The 14995-nt window shown below is 45.8% G+C and overlaps 1 protein-coding gene across 1 annotated transcript in view; it reads left to right on the forward strand.

Annotated features, from left to right (window-relative positions):
* LRRIQ1 (leucine rich repeats and IQ motif containing 1) overlaps positions 1-14995 on the forward strand; it is a 1142626-nt gene that overhangs the window by 916871 nt on the left and 210760 nt on the right. The window lies entirely within an intron of this gene.

The following is a 14995-nucleotide window of genomic DNA, read 5'->3' on the forward strand; positions in this document are numbered from 1 at the left end:
TTCAGAGCCAACCACAGCATGAAGACAGACGAAGTCCGCACCCTGCTAGACGGAGGAGAAACACCCACCCTGATCCTGCTTGACCTCTCCACGGCCTTCAACACTGTCTCTCACCACACACTTATCGATCGACTACGCCAGATTGGAATTATAGGAGATGCGCTCATGTGGACGGCATCCTTTCTCACGGGAGTCATTCAGAGAGTCTGCCTCCAACCCGTCACTTCTCTATCCAAGCACCATCTGCGGCATACACCAAGGCTCATCCCTCAGTCCAACCCTCTTCAACATCTACATGGCACCACTCGCAGACGTTGTCAGATTGCACGACATGAACATCATCTTCTATGCCAACAATACCCAGCTCGTCCTCTCGCTCTCAGTGGATCCCACCTTGACAAAGACCAACTTCCACAACTGTGTAAAGAACATCTCAGCCTAGATGAAGGACAACTGCCTGAAGGTCAACATGGACAAAACTGAAGCTCTGATCTTCGTTTGACACACCGCCCTCTGGAATGAGTCCTGGGGGCTGGCGGAGCTCGGACCCACTCCATACTGAAAGACCACACCTGCAACCTCGGCAACATCCTGGACAGTGAACTCTCCATAAAACTAACCCTGGGCGTAGTTTGCGTAGTAGTGCTACGCGTAGCTACGCGAAGTGCACTTCGCACTAAGCACGGTACGCGAACTGCGGTATGGAAATGCTGTTCCCACTGATTGCACAGTGCCGGATGCTTGTCCGCACTGTGCGATCATTGCAAATGGCATCTTGCACAGTGCAAGCGGTCGTTTTCTGCCGTTCGAGTAGATTTGTACTCGAGCGGCAGCTTTCTCATCGCGGACTGGTAGTTTCTCATCGCGCGCGGTCGCGAGCATACACGACCACTCGCAATGAGAAACCTGACCTCCCCGCGTTGAGAATCTTGCCGGGAGGTTTATTTTCCACGCTTTCAATCGGCAACTTGATGTTGCTGATCGCGAACGAGGAACAAGTCTAGCCGGGATGTTGATTTTGCTCTCTTGCGGTCGCCAACTTGACGTTGAGGACCACGAACAAGCAAAAAATGCCCGCTACGCTACACGTTTTTGCTCTGTGCTACGTGCAATTCGCGTAGTAGTGCAAACTACGCATGCTCCGCGAGCGTAGCATAGTACTACGCCCAGGGTTACATGAAACATCAGGTCAATGCCCTCTCGGCCTGCTTCCACACGCTACACAAACTTTTCAAGTGGCTCCCCATCAGCACAACGAAAATGGTGACGCAGGCCCTCATAACCAGCCCACTCGTCTATGGCAACACACTCTATGCGGGCACCACCACCAAGCTCATGCAAAGGCTGGCTCCCCGTCCAGAGGAGCTGCCATTTCAAGCTTCTGTCCCATGCCTACAAAGCCCTCCATGACCATGGACCTGCCTACATGAACCACCGCCTGCACTTCACACACCTCACCCTCGATACCACGCATCTGCCAGTACCCCTCCGGAGCACGTTCCTTCTCCGACCTTGCTGCCAAAGCCTGGAACTCCCTCTCCGCACCGCACCCTCCCTGACCGACTTCAGAAAGGGACTTAGGACCTGGCTCTTTGACTGATACCCACAGCCCAACTCCTGGATGCCCTCCTGGGTGATAAGCAGTGCTATATTAATACGAATTGATTGATTGGTTGGTTGGTTGACTTGCATTGGGCACATTTAAAGGTGATCTGTCTGCCCATTCTGAATTTTTAGGATTAAATAGATTTTTATTGAATTTTTAGCATCGAATAAAAACAATACACTCGCCTACAACCAATGGCCGGCGTGGGTCAACGAGATTAGGAGGACAGATAGAGTGTGCAAAGGGGAGGATCAAAGGGAAACAATAAGAGGGGAAAGAACAGAAGAAAATAAAATCAATAGGATGCATATGTGCAGTCCATTAAATTGCCATGTTTAGACACCATTTCAGCTTAGTGAGGAATCAAGGTGGCTCGGGGTCATCCACGGTGAGTTGGATTACCTGCAGGTACACTGGGCAGGAAAGTTCTCTAAAGGTATGAGATAGAAATTTCAGAAATGGCCCCCAAGTCTTTTCAAAGGTTGGAAGAGTGTGTCCACAATAGAGGTTAGTTTTTCCACCATTATGCCTTTTTATGTTCACTGGAACAACCTTGCCTGTTCAAGTCACCTGTTGTGATGAGATTTGTGAAAGGTTTGAATGATTTATGTCCTCCAAACCCCTTTGTGATGCTACAGTGGGATCTTAATTTGGTTCTTAGTCTCCTTATGTTCACTCCATTTGAACCAATGCACAGCTGCCCATAATGTCTTCTGGCTTTGAAGTGGTGTTTCTTGCATCCTATAATCAAACTTGGTTTGAAAGGAAGACTTAGTTTAAAGGTTTGTGCCTGCAACACATCTAATATGCAGTATAATTTCTAAGGTCCGTCAAAACCTCAATCCTAATGCTCTAGATTTCTTGCTGACAAGCTTTTCCCAAAAATAACTCTGTGACTCTTCAAAACGTTTTGTGCAATTATTTAGGCATATCCCCTAAAGTGACAACAATTAATGAAAAGTATGAGGTATTGAATCCGAGGATCCCCCTATGTAATATTATTGCACTTGAACTTTCAAATGGTCGTCTAGGGGCAGAGTGCAAAAGGCAGGCTCCAGCATAGCATCCTCCCCAGCTTGCAACTTTCTCTATGTTTACTCTAGATACAAGAGGGCCAAAGTCAGGTGGCTCTACTTTTCCAGAATATTTTTCATGTGGACATTGTGATAAACTTGAGTGGGGCAATATATCTTGCCTTTCACAGTCTTATTGTGAAGAAAACAAATTTGTTGACTCAGAACTTTGCCTTTGTTAAGTTTGCCTCATTACACAGGGATACTACCAAAGAACAGACATGTGTTACCTGGCCAAACAATAGAATTGCTACCATTCTGTATGCCCATGTGACATTGTGAAGTAGCTACTGCAGGAGTTACCACTGTGTCGAATGGGCTTCTAAACAGGGTCCTACTAAAAGGTTGATGTGTTGTTGAGTCTCTCCTACCAGACAGCTTTTAGCCTTCTTTAGGACCATACCAAAAATTAACAGAAAATATAGAGCCCACCCACTGAACACCATTAGTTGGCTATATGGTCACTCTCATTTGCTTGTTTCTCATTTGATGGCTTGCTTTCCCATTCTGGTGTTTGGCTCTTCGCTGGAGCAGATTCTCTTTCCCTTTCTTTTGATCGACTGATTTGTAATCCCTCCACTGCTCACATTTAGTGAATTACTTTTAACTTTGTCTTTCAGCACTCTGTGAAAGTAGACATTTTCTAGCTCTCTCCCTCATGCGCTGCCTCTTCCCAAGCAAATATACACTCCTGCACTCTTTCTGGTGGACACTTTAACTTACCGCAAATCACTCACCACCCTCTCTCCTCCCCGTTCTGTGGTATCGCCTCCTGTGCCATCTAAAAAGGCCCAATGTAGGCATATGTATACTGGTATCGCTGATTGTTATGTTAGCCAGCATTTGTAACGCGCGTGGCTACTTGGAAGTGTCCTGGCGCAAAAAACCTGTGCAGAGGAAGCGGAAGTGAGAGACGCGACTGGAAGACTAGAAAAGCAAAGTTTTTAACTGCTTTTTGAACAGCCTAAGGTCGTGGATGTTCCTGAGCTCAAAAGGCACGCTGTTCCAGGCCATAGCTGCCATTACAGAGGGGGAGCTGCCTCCCATTCTGGCGAGTCGGTGGCGAGGGATAGCAGCAAGATATTGTCCCCAGGACCTGAGATGTCTCGATGGCACATAGAATTCGAAGCGCTTCCTGAGGTATAGAGGTCCCAATTTATAGATGGCAGAGTGGGCAATGGTCAATGCTTTAAACAGAATGTGTTGGTCAACCGGAAGCCAGTGCAAATCGCTGCTTTAGGCAATAACGGCAGAAATTTCTTAAGGAGTTTCAGAGTACTGAAGCACACTCCTGCCAGTTTATTAATCTGTGTAAGGAATCTGAGGTCCTCACCAAACCATACCCCCAGATTTTTAGCTGGGCTACCCATGGTTTTTAGCATAGGGTAGCCCTCGGGCCACAGGTCATCCCTAAAATTCTGCGGGAAAGACCAGTAGAGGGAAACCTCAGTCTTATCCTCGTTACATTTAAGTTGGGCCCACGCTAACCATTTAAAAACCTCCGTCAGACAATTTTTAGCGGAGTCAGGAGATACCTCATCTTTATTCCTTGTAAAGAGCAGCTGGGTATCATCAGCGTAGGCTATGATTTTGGCACCCAGCCCTTTCGCCAGATAAATCAGTGGTGTCACATAAACATTGAAGAGTAATGAGCTCAATGTTGAGCCCTGTGGAACTACTTCTAGGAGTGGATGAAAAGGGCGGCAGCCACACTTGCTGTGTTCTGTTAGCCCAAAACAATTCAATGCAGTTCCACACCTGGCCTGAGATTCCAATGTTGGACAGATGGTCAAGTAACTGTCAATGAGGTACCGTATCAAATGCGGCAAAGAGGTCCATTAAAACCAGGGCCGCCCTGCCGCCAGAATCACGGCATTCCCTAATTGCCTCTGTCATCTCGATCAGAGCAGACTCTGTACTGTATGAGGCCCTGAAACCGGACTGAGCCGGATGAAGAGCGCCAGACATTTCAACAAACGCTGACAGTTGTTTGTAGACTGCCTTCTCACATACCTGTGCCACCGCTGGGAGAAGTGAGATTGGTCGGTAACTAGCCAAAATGTTGGGGTTAGATGAGGGTTTTTTTTAGCAGGGGGAGTAATTTAGCCTGTTTCCATTCATTGGGTACCGTGGCGGATTGCAGAGACAAATTGATGATGTTATTGACTTCGGGATTAACTACCTCCGCCACGGCTGACAGCTGCCTGGCAAGACAGGGATCTGCTGGAGACCCATATTTAAGCGATTTGAGGATGGCCACAGTGTCAGGCAAAGGAATGGGCATAAACACTGTCAAAAAAGTGTGGGCAGGATCAGGCTCACAGACTGTCTGGAGCGAGTGTTCCGCCAGCCCAGAACATGCCGGCCCAAAGCTATCCTGGATTGCTTGTATTTTATCGATAAAGAAATCCGAAAGCTGCTCGCACCAGGAATTGGAGGCAGGAGCGACCTTGCGTTCCGCACACGGCTTCAGAAAACTCTGGACAATCGTAAAGATTTCCTTAGAGTTATTCCTAGATTTTGCAATGCGCTCCGCATAAAACAAGCCCTTGGCGCTCTTGACCGCGGCATAGTAGCTATTCTGACCTTTCCTGAGTGCTATTTTGGCCAGCGGGCAATAGGCTTGACGCCAACTGCTTTCAAGCTTTTTACACGCTTTTTTCTGTTCTTTTAGTTCGATGGAGAACCAGGGATTGGACGGTGTCAATCTTGCTGTCTTGTGGCCCAAAGGTATAGATAACTGTTCCACTGCTCTCAAAATCCAACTATGCTGACCTTCTACAGCATCCGACAATCCCCCAGCAACTACCGGGCGTGTTTCAGATAGAACACAGCCAAAAGCAGCCGGCTCCAGGCGTGGGGGGGGGGTGGTCTGCCATCTGATGACCTCGAAGGCGGATCAGAGGATTTAATAGGCCAGGAGAAATGAATTAAAAAGTGGTCAGACCAGGTAACCGGCAGGGGATCCCGCACCGCTATGGGAAAGTTGGACCAGACCACATCAAGAGTATGACCCCCGCAATGAGAAGGGGCGTCAACCCATTGCGTCAATTGGGCAAGATCTAAGGAATTGCGCAGTTCACAAGTGTCAGCCGCCTCTTTGCAATCCAAATAGATATTGAGGTCACCGAGCAGCAGAAAGTTAGCAAAATGCAAAGCCTATGGAACAATGGCTTCGTCCAGAGTTTTTAGGCAGGAGTTCGCAGGGCCGGGAGGACGATATATTAGTGTAGCCCCTAAAAGAAAGTGCGGTGAGATGTTGAGGGCGAAGTCAAGAGCTTCCTCATTCTTAATGTCCTGAGATTCTGTCTGCGTAAAAGTCCAGTTCTCCCTGGATACTACCACCACCCCACCTCCTCTGCCTGCTTTCCGATCCATTCTGGCTATTTTATAGCCTGCAGGGATGGCCAGTGTGATGGCTGGGGCCGAAAACTCATTGAGCCATGTCTCTGATATAAATAGCAGGTCTAACTGACTGTCAGCCAGCAGCTCGAAGATGTCCAGTGCATGCTTTACCAGGCACCGGGCATTAATTAAAGCAGCCTGAATGCGCCGGGAGTTCTGAGGGGCACCCGAGTCGTGAATGGAGTGGGAAGTAACACCCAACATATGATTAAATCGGTAGTTGCAAACCTGGCATATCCTTGCCATGCTGTCTAAGACCCTCCAATCCTGGCCACACCCGGCCATGTGTTCCCCAATCGCCAATATTTCGGTATGGCTCCTCACGAGGCAAACCATAGGTGAATCTGGATGGCAACGGGCAGCATGGCTGGCGCTGGCCGCTACCGGGACGCTGACGGGCGCAGACAGGCTTGCCTTAGGCGCGCCTTTGGCACGCCAGCAGCCGGCCCGCTGCACGTCTGCACAGCGTGCATGCTTTCAAGCACTCTGCCCCGACAACTAGAGCGCGCCCTGCACAAGATGGCGGCCTAGAATGTCTCCCCGGGAGTCCGGAAGTGCGAGATGCGTAAGTGTAGGTAAGTTTCCTGTTGGACTCTGCATGCGAGGGTGCAGACAGAGTCCAGAAAGAAATGGGCACCAACAAACAAGGGTGGCTTATATATGCAACTCCGTTCCTCACTTCCGGGGCTGAACAAAGTTGATGCAGAGCCGCAGGATCCCACCTACCAGTGCGCAGGAGCAATGCTCTTAAATCTTCAGAATCCAGTTTGGCGCCCCAGATTATTCTAAATTCGAGGATTCTGAGGTTAGACGGAATATCCACCAGAATGAGTGTTACCGAAGGGCAGTAACTTGTTTGTCTTTGCCATTTTATATGGGATTATCTATTTGCCTACCTTGTTATTTCTTATTTTATTGTTTTCACTCAAAACACTACTTATAAATCATCAAGTTCTTGTCTGTTACCAATAGTTTGATCAATATTTTCTTGCTTATTTTTGCTATGGCTGCAATATTTATTTGGTTTTTTTCTTGGTCTGTGTTCCATTATGTGTTCTTATTCAATAGCATTGTTTCTGTTTAACCTTAAGTAACCTTTTCAAGTTCTGAACGTTTTGATATTGTTAGAGCCCTAATAAATCATAATTGTAAAAAAAGTATTTCAAGGCGTTCAGATAATTGGAGACCAAACAGCCAAAATATTTCTCTAATTTAGCAGGAAAAAACGTGAGACATTACCCATCATTTTACAAACATTTTAGGAATATTTTGCGACTGTTTCTGCAAGGGTCGGTGGAAAATTCAAATTGTAAGTGGGTGCATGTCATTCAAAATGTTTTTGTCAATAGGTATGGCAAAATTACAGCCATATACTCTTTAAAAATAATACAGAAGCAATTTGCCTCTTTTATTATTCACAAATTGTAGTTAAATGCTCATGTGTCGATTTTTGTGTCAACAGATCTTCCACAATGGTGAGTGGGGGTTGGCTTGCAAGGGCAGTAGTGACCTAAAGTTTTGGTAACTGCCACAAATGTACTTGTTTGTGGTCACAAACAAACTTGTCATTCAACGTTACTCGCCCAAACGTGCCTCACCCGGGAAAAGATGGAAGTTTTCCTCCTGTGAAGTGCAAGAGTAAAGTGGTGTAGACAAATGCACTTCTCCACTGAGATGAATATTTTTCCAGAGAGAAAAAAAGTAATCATGTATAGTTGCTCTAATGCAATACATATTCAATATAAAATTCTCCAGTATTGAATCTTTTGTAGATGTAAATGCTTGAATCTTTCCCGTCTTCATGGTGGGAGTCCCACGGTAACATAAGAAATAGCAGTAATATAACATTACCATAGACCTCCATAGAACAGAAAAAAACTCACTTAAGTAACTTTTCAGCCTCATTTTAGAACATTCAAACTTCAGCCAATCACAGCTGAGACCTCAGAGTTCTATTTCCCCACAGAGGCACCATACCTCAGATTTCTTAGTGCATACCGTTTGATAGGGAGTCTCCCTGAGCTCTGCTCAGTTACACTATTTTCTTCTCAACTTTTGACCTCCAGTCTCAGCTTTAGCTGCTCTCAAGGTATTTCTTGGACTTTATACTTTTGACCTTCCTGCCTATGAGATGCCAGAGCCTAAAAAAGGGCTGTTTAGGCCCTGTAAGACCTGTGGGAAATGTAGGCTATTTTCTGAAGACCCCCACAAACAGTGTCTGTATTGCCTCTACCCTGACCACAAACCCAGGGAATGCACATATTGCCACACTTTTTCAGCTAAAACCCTTGAAGATAGGTAGGGTAGGCTGTTACTCTGGCCATTTAAGAAAAAGGCTGCTTCAGATTAGGAGTCTGAACCTGAGGAAAGGCGCATTCTTCCTCAAAGAAAAGAAAGGATGGCAGTTCCTCTTCACATCATGGGGACTCTAAAAGTTCTAAATACCAGGACAAATCTGAGCCTAAACACCGCTGGAAATCAAAGTCAGAGGCTTCAAAACCCTCTTCAGGTCCTGTGTCTGCCTCTCTGACTCCTCTCAGAGACCAATCTTCTTGACCGTCGATAGCGGCATTGTCGTTGAAGATTTCATTCTCCTCAAGAAAGCCAGAGGTTCCTGTACCGGTAACAGCTACTCATTGATGATGACGACTGTTAAGACATTGATGGCAGCAACAACGACGGGAGCTTTGACGACGGTAACAACGTCGTCGTCGACGAGGCCGTCACCGTCAACAAGAATTTCATTGTCAACTACCGGTTCGTCAACAGTTCCGTCGACGACGTCCCCGCAGACGAAAGCCGTCCACGCACCGTCGACGGTACCACAGACGATTGCATCAACGGTTACACCATTGACGAGCCCGTCAACGGAGGTAAAAATCAGTCTCCTTCAGCACAGGCAAATCCAGGATTACTCAAAGATATATCCTTTACCTCCTGCTCGCCTACTCAACTTCCAAGAGTTAATGGGTGAAGGTATGTTTAGCCCTGCATACAGTCCATCGCAGTTAAGGGTCAAGTGCCAAGATTCTGATGATGAGGACATTGAGGGCAATGATCCATCTTCTTGTCTGGCTGGAGAATTTTAATTTGAGGAAAGAGGCACATCCATCATGCAGAGGCAAGAATCCTTCCAGGGCGCTATCCTTATGATGACAGAGAGGAGGAGCGTCATCAGTTCAGAGAACCATCAATGAACGTTCCAATGTCTCTGGTGTCTGATCTCCATCACATGCTTAACTATTATTACAAGCGTTTTCCAGAAGCAAATGTACCTCAGAGGCCTTTACCTCCCCAAGCGGTACCCACAATTCTTCCGGGCCAAAGTACTCCCAAATCCACAAGGGAGAATACCCTTCCTCCTGCTATAGTCATCACGGAAGACACTCCGGATGCTCAGGTGCTCAGGCGGAAGAAGGTGAGATACAAACAGACACAGATGCCCATGATGAATGGGATGACTACATAACCCCTATGCCACCATCTCCTAACCCTCCTGCTGCAGATTCCCCTCTGGCAGATATCTGGGATTTCATGACCTTCTGGAGCGGGTTTCCAAATGTTTTGATTTACCAATGCCGTCAAAACAGACTGAGTGTTTTCTATATAATTTTAAACCATGCATTCAACGTTCAGGGAGAGCAATTCCTATAATTGACTTTCTATGGCAAGAAGGGCTAAAGTTTATGAAGACACCTGCCTCTGTTCCAGTGGTTATACCAAAACTGGACAAAAAATATAAAGCTCCAGATGACTCGCCTGTGTGCCTCATTGGTCACCTGAGGCCGGACTTTGTGATCATGCAGGCAGCACAGAGAAGAACCAAGAATCCAGCATCTCCCTGCACTTCCCCACTGGACAAGGAGGGTCGTTGCCTTAACAATATTGGGAAGAGGTTCTCGGCTTTGGCGGCTACCCCCATTAGAGCTTCTAATTTCATGACCGGCAGATGTGGTCGCACATCTCTACTCTGTTGGAATATCTACCAGAGGATAAAAAGAAAGAGGCAAGAGATATTCTTTTGGAGGGAGAAAGAGCATCTTCAGAGCTCATTGAGATAGCAATAGATGTTTCATCCCTTGCTCACTGTGCCACTGGATTCAAGCTAGGCTGGCTGAAGAAGGGTGACATACCCTGAAACCGATCCCAGGATGCTTGTTTCCGGTCCAGGGAAGATCTGGCCTGGCAGTTCGGTCTGGACTGTTCACATGGGGCTCAGGGTCAAGACTGATTTGCATATGGCTGGGTCCAAACTAGGGTGGCGTAGTGGGAAAAGAACGATGGATTTAACCCAGATCTTTTGACTGGGGGAGAATGTTTGCATTGTCAGCATTCCGTCCATCATTAGTTTGCTGTAAGATGCTCAGGCCATCAGGTGTTCCCGTACCTGGACGATTGGCTCATAAAGGCTCCATCTTTCCAAGCGGCAGAAATTTCAACGAGAGCCTGTCGGATTCTCTTCCAGTCTCTAGGTCTTTGCATCGATCTGGAAAAATCGTCCATTATCCCAGCCAAATTGTTGGTCTTTCTGGGTGCACGTCTCGACACAGATCTGGGCAAAGCCTTTCCCACTCAGGAAAGAATAATGCGCATTATGGATATGACAAAGCTTCTTTCATCAAGAAGATTTGCTTCTGTGAGGCAGTACAAGTCCATGATGGGGATGATGTCCTCTTGCATCCTGCCTATTCCCAATTGCCGACTTTGCATACAACCGCTGCAGGAACAGCTCGATGCACAGTGGGTTCAGTCTCAAGGCTCATTTAACGACAAGGTTCGGATTTCAGCATCAATGACGGCTGCCATGGCCTGTTGGATGGTCAAGGACAACCTGTTGCAAGGTCTCTCTATCATTCGCTCTTTACCACAGCTGGTGATGACCTCAGATGCGTCGATGGACAGATGGGGGGGTTCACCTTCAAGAATTACAGGTTCACTGCAAGTGGTCCAAACAGGAAGCGGAGTCTCAATTAAACATTCTGGAACTCAAAGCAGTGTTTTAAGGTCTGAAGCCATTCCTACATCGGATCTAAGGTGCGTCAATGCTCGTCAGGACGGACAACACTACGACAATGTTTTACCTCTGAAAGCAAGGCAGAACGAAATCTCTGGCGCTTTCCATTCTTGCTCTGGAGTCAAGCTATCCTGGCTGATGACGGCTGATAGCCAGAAACCGGTCCTAGGATGCTTGATTCCGGTCCAGGGAAGACATGGCTTGGCAGTTCGGGCTGGACTGTTCCCATGAGGCACAGGGTCAAGACTGATTTGCATATGGCCATGTCTAAACTGGGGTGGTGTAGTGGGCAAAAGAACGATGGATTTAACTCAGATCTCTTGACTGGGGGAGAATGTCTGCATTGTCAGCATTCCGTCCATCATTTGTTTGTTGTAACGCTTTTCGCCCTAAGTGGGATGGGTATTCCCAGACGTGGGACCCGTGCTCACTACGCCACTGGAGTCAATCTATCCTGGCTGATGACGGCTGATAGCCAGAAACCGGTCCTAGGATGCTTGATTCCGGTCCAGGGAAGACATGGCTTGGCAGTTCGGGCTGGACTGTTCCCATGAGGCACAGGGTCAAGACTGATTTGCATATGGCCATGTCTAAACTGGGGTGGTGTAGTGGGCAAAAGAACGATGGATTTAACTCAGATCTCTTGACTGGGGGAGAATGTCTGCATTGTTAGCATTCTGTCCATCATTTGTTTGTTGTAACGCTTTTCCATTCTTGCTCAGCAGATATGGAAAGGGCTCCTTGCCAACTACATCTCCTTGCGAGTGAGCATGTGCCAGGGATTCACAACGAAAAGGCTGACTCTCTCAGCAGGGCCTCCAAACAGTGCCACGAATGGGAGCTCAACGACCAACATTTGAAGGAGGTGTTTCAATCCTGGGGTTATCCTCTTTTCGCAAGCAGACATCCTCATCAAAATTCATGGGGAGACGCCTTCCAGTTTCCTTGTTTGGGGATGTTCACCTATTCCTTTCCCCCATTTCCACTAATTCCTCGAATACTTAAAAAAATGAAGCAAGAGCCTTGTCGGATCATTCTCATCGCTCCGGGGTGGGCAAGACAGTTCTGGTACACTGAGCTGCATCGCAGTGTGCTTGATTCGCTTCCCTCCAAAGGAGTATCTTCTCTACATGAACCAGGGCCAGGTGGTTAATCCACAAATTCCCTCTCTTCATTAGTCAGCTTGGCTCTTCACCATGCTGAATTTGGGGATTTGAGGCTTTCCGAGGAGTGTACTAAGATACTTCAGAAATCTCGAGCTTCGTCTACGTTGAAATGTTACACAGCTACATGGAAGAGGTTCTGTACTTGGTGTATCTTGCAAGCATTGCATCCATTCTCTTCATCTCCGGAGCAGGTGCTGCCGTATCTCTTGCACCTAGCGAAATCAGGACTTTTTCACTCTTCCATAAGAGTTCATCTTGCTGCAATTTCTAGATAAAGAAGATGTTCAAATCAAACTTGTCTGTGGTCCAACCAACTCGTCAAAGAATTTATGAAGGGGCTTTTTAGAGTTTTCCCGCCTGTTAAGCCTCCTACAGTTTTGTGGCAATTAAACACCGTTTTGTTCAATTGATGCATCCTCCCTTTGAGCCAATACACAAATGTGAATTAAAGTTCCTTTCATGGAAATTGGCTTTTCTCTTGGCCATTACGTCAGTCAGACTTATCAGTGAGATCCAAGCTCTTACCATAAAAGAACCATATCTGCAGTTTTTGCTAGACAGAGTTATTTTATGAACTAACCCTTCTTTTATACCTAAGGTGCCTTCAACTTACCAATTCAATGAGCAGATTGTTTTACCAACGTTCTTTCCTAATCCATCCTCAGCAGCAGAAAGAGCGTTGCACACTTTGGACATCAAACGATGCTTAACGTTTTATCTGAAAAGAAGAGTCATTCCGTAAATCCTCTCAACTAATGATCTCTTACCTGGCACCCAGGAAAGGACAGGCCTTGACAAGGGCCAGCATTGCACTTTGGGTCACCTCCACGATTTCCTTCTGTCATGAAAAAGCTGGTTGTCCTCTCTTTGCGAAAGCACAAGCACATTCTACCAGGAAAGTGGCGACTACCTCAGCCCTGTTTGCAGGAGCATCTCTCCCGGACATTTTCAGGGCGGCAGCGTGGGCAAACGCTCACACATTCATGAAGCATTACTGCCTTGATGGTTGGGAAAAGGCAGATATCGCTGTTGGACAAGCTACACTCCTGCGCCTCTTTGCTTAAGGTAGGCGGCGTTTGGGCCAGCTATGTTCTCTATAAACTGTGTGTAAATTTTTATGCTTATTATTCTCGTCTTGATTTTCTGATGCTACAAGTTTAATTCATGGTGGGATGGTTCGCCTCCCGCCGCCATCTCTTTTCTCCTATTGTGTTTTTACTGCTTACTAGTTGGATTCAAGCATGTGAATCTGTAAAAGATTCAATAGTGGAGAAAAAACAAGTTGCTTACCAGTACACTGCGGCTCTCCGGTATTGATATCTTTTATAGATTCACATGCGACCCTCCATCCTCCCTGATTAGGCTCACCAATTACCTCAGAGTTTGTATACCTTTACACTTGTGCTTGAAATCTGAGGTACTGTGGCTCTGTGGGGAAAGGGAACTCTGAGGTCTCAGCTGTGATTGGCCGAGGTTTAGATGTTATAAAATGAGGCTGAAAAGTCACTTGAGTGATTATTTTTCTGTTCTATGGATATCTATGGTAATTTTATATTACTGTTATTTCTTATGTTATCGTGGGACTCCCACCATGACGACTGGGAAGATTCAAGCATGTGAATCTATAAAAGATATCAATACTGGAGAACAACAGTGTACAGATAAGTAGCTTGTTTTTTATGCATGCGGAAATACCTACGCATAAATGTCAATGGGAATTTACAAATGATTTCTTGGAACCCTCTTCTAAAGCTATGGCTGTCATAGGAACAATCTTGGAATATTCTATGATATTCAACAAATCATCAATCCACAACCACGTTTAGAAGTAAACCTGCGGTTGTAGGTTTATTTTTTTATTTTTTTTACCAGTCCAATTAATTCTTTGGAATGACATGAATGAATACTTTCACATACAGAAAGAAAACTTTCTTCCTTGATAACACGTTTTAAATCTTTTCACCGAACGAATTCCTTTTTCATGAAGTTGACAATATTACTGAGGGCCCAAACAATTATTATTATTTTTTAAATCTGTAATTCCTTTTACATGTTTGTTATCGATTCTACATTCCTGGAAAAATTGTTGCGGTAACCGGCTAGGGGATGTTTTTAATTTTGCAGAGTTGAGTTTAACAATCCTCCTTGGTCTAGGGCATTTGAGTTAGTTGAGTATGTATCTTTTTTTAAGTTTAAATATGCTTTATTGGGAGATTATAAAAAATCACAGAAACAAGAACAAGCCCTTTGAGCCCAATGGGCGTTGCGCGCTTGATTTCAGGTGCCCCATGCACTTTCACATTCCAGCATCTTAGATTCATGATGCCTGGAATTAGGCTAGAGAATCTAGTTGAAACTGGTATCTCTTCCTAGGTATCTTCACACCTTAATTCCATAGTGGTTTAATGATTTTGTATTTAGGATCAAAGCTGATGCTCATTGTACTGCAGTACCTCAGTTAGTGTTGTCCGAATCAATTTTATCTTAGCTGTTACGTTTATCATATCGTAATCACTTTTTTGATGCCATTGACACGTTTTGTAAATATGAATACACATGGCCGACATGCTTGATGGACAATTTGCAAGCACAGTATGTCAACTGGTCCCCAGTTATTAATATTTTTTGTGCATAATAGCAAGCAGTATGCAGAAGCAGAAATATAGTGGACTCCATTATCTTATTGTTTCACACAGGCTTGTGGAAAATTGAAATACAAAATTCTGACCCT

Source organism: Triturus cristatus, chromosome 4_1 (assembly GCF_964204655.1).
Source record: "Triturus cristatus chromosome 4_1, aTriCri1.1, whole genome shotgun sequence".
Taxonomy (NCBI): Eukaryota; Metazoa; Chordata; class Amphibia; order Caudata; family Salamandridae; genus Triturus; species Triturus cristatus.